The following is a 2,815-nucleotide window of genomic DNA, read 5'->3' on the forward strand; positions in this document are numbered from 1 at the left end:
GCCAGCTGGCCTTACCTCCCTCCTCAGCAAGCTGATGGGACAGCTTGGTCTAGGTGACATCTCCAAATGACTTGATGAGGAAGAAATTTCTAAGGAGTTGCCATGTTGGATTCGGTGAGGGGGAAATGATGCTGGACCAACCTTCTGTGTTGTTGTGACTGTCTGTTTAGATAAGAGAAGGGCAGTGGATATTGTGGGGGGGAGTATCACTTCTACCAGTAGATCTCAGAAGTGCAGGAGTCTATTTGTTGGGGATGGGCTTGTTCACACACTGACGGGAGGTGTGTGGTGGCAGAATGGGGGCAGTGCTCACGGTCTTGAACATCAGAAGTAAGAATGCTTTTGCTGTGAAAGTGATAGAGCAGGTTGCCTGGAGAGGTGGCAGAGTCCACTTCTCTGGGGATATTCAAGCATTGTCTGGATGCTTTCTTGGGTGATGAGTGGCCCACAGTAGCCTCACAGCTGTGGACATTAGCTATCACAGTAGGCTTGAACCACCCTGCCATTTGTTAGTAAAGCAGAGCTGTCAGGTATACCTCATTCCAGGAGGTTCCTGCAGGTGTCAAAGATGAGTTTGCTGACAGAGGAGATGGAGGAGCCAATGAGGACAGAGGCACTGCTGGATCTTGTACTCAGTATGGAGGAAGGGCCGGTTAGGGATGTGAAGACTGGGTCAGCCTCAAGTGCAGCAGTTGTGAGCTGGTGAAGTTCAGGATGTCATGTAGAAGATGCAAAGCAGTAAGTAGGATTGAAACCTCAGATTTTGAGGGAGGAGCCAACTTTGTCCTCTTAAAGGACCACCTTGGTTAGAGCATTGGGAGGGGTCCTGCCAGCAGCTCTTGAGTCTGCATAACTTGTTTGTGCTGTGGCAGTGGCAGGAGACCTTGTAAAATAGGGGATGTGAGAAGGTAGATGTGCCAGATACCTTCTCAGCTTCAGCAGTCACTGCTGAGCTGCTCATTGGGAATATCAGTCTTCATTGGGAAAGAGTCTTTGAGGAAGGATGACTTCCTTTTGAGAGCAGAGGAGCTGTTCAAAGATCATTTAGGGAAAATCCATGCCCGCAAATCCCCAGACCCTAGTGAGCTATGGCTATGTGTGCCGAGAGAGCTGGCAGAAGTGACTGCCAGAGAACTCTTATCATATTCTTTCTGCTCTTTTCTATAAGAAGGGTGCCAGAGAACTGAAGGAGAGCCAATGTCACCGCAGCATTCGGAAAGGGTGAGAAGGACAGCCTATGCACCTCTAGGTTAGTCAGTCTTGCCTGCTTCCCTGGCACTGTGATGGGACAGCCTGTTCTAGATGTTACCTCTGAGCAACTGGAAGGGGAGTTGCTTCTGAAGAGCAGTCACAGTGGATTCAGCAAGGGGAAGTGATGTCAGAGTGAGCTGGTAGCCTTCTGTGTTGTTATTGGATTAGATGAGAGAATGGCAGTGGAGGTAGTGGAATATTGCATCTGTTAGTAAGTATCTAAGTGCAGGAGCGTAGTTGATGAGGATGGGCTTCTTTGGATACTGGTGGGAGGGGTGTGGTGGTAGAATGGGGGCAGTGTTCACATGCCAGAATTTTTCTAGGAAGAGGAAGAATGATTTTACTGTGAGAATGATGGAATAAGCTGCTTGGAGAGGTTGTGGACCCCTCTTTTCTGGGAATCTTCAAGTTGCGCCTGGATGATGTTATTACAGGGTGAGTGCCACAGGGGAGCATCCAGCAGTGAGGATCAGTCTGAGGTTGTGAGCCCTCTGCCCACCCTCTGGTGCCTCAGAAGTGGTTTGTGGAACTGTTCCTGCAGGTTCAGAGCCAGAGTGGGCATTCCAGCGGTGTGATGCTATGGAGAGAGGTGAGCTGCATCCTTTTGTCCCTGAGCTGTGTGCGAGACCAGCTTTATATGCAGTCTGTGTAATACTAAAACACAATTGAAAGTACAGTGACAGTAACAGGCTGGCAAAGTCCTAGGCTGCAGCAAATGAAGATAAACCCAAACATACAAGCCACCACAGATGCAGAAAAAAAGAAAGGAAAAAAAGAAAAGATGTTTACCTTCACAAAAACCTCTGATAAGCCAGGACCTCCAGCAAGGTGGCCTCACCTCTACTGCCAAGCCTTAAATGAGGCCTGGGAAGGGATGGATCTTGGTTCCACCCCCTCCCTGTCACTCAGCTGCACCTGAGCTCCCCTGGGATGGCCCTGCCTGCCTGCCAGGTGCTCAATCACCAGCTCCAGCTGTGACTGAGCATTTCTGCTGCAGCCTGATAGTGACAGGACAAAGTGGAATGGCTTTAAACTAACAGAGGGGAGAGTCAGGTTAGATATTAGGAGGCAGGAATTTTTACTCGGTGTGGTGAGGTGCTGGCACGGGATGCCTGGAGAAGTTGTGATGGCCCACTCTTAGAGGTGTTCCAGGCTGGATCGGTGGAGCTCCGGGCAGCCAGATCGAGTGGGTGGAGGCCCTGCCCGTGGCAGAGCTATTTGAACCAGACGATCTTTAAGGTCCTTTACCACCTGAGTCACTCTGTGATAGAAATGGATCAACTGAGGCTGAGCCAATTTTTTTCTTTCTAACATTCACAATGTCTGATTGCATAGAGATACAACATCGTAAGCCATTTCTAAGTTGAGAGCAGAGTGCTGACGTGGCTTTGGATCCAGTTTGCTTTCGATAAAATCTCAATCAGCTTCAGAACTGCGTTCATTGTTCAAGCAATGCGTCAGGATCTCTGTTGATTTTTCACGTTCCCAGCAAGTCTAGGTGTTCCAGTTAGTCAGTGATCACATTGCTGAATTCACATACAATTTATTAACTTTTTCTAGCTAA

The sequence above is a fragment of the Lagopus leucura genome, unplaced genomic scaffold (assembly GCF_019238085.1).
Source record: "Lagopus leucura isolate 7727_CA_CO unplaced genomic scaffold, USGS_WTPT01 Super-Scaffold_739, whole genome shotgun sequence".
Lineage (NCBI taxonomy): Eukaryota > Metazoa > Chordata > Aves > Galliformes > Phasianidae > Lagopus > Lagopus leucura.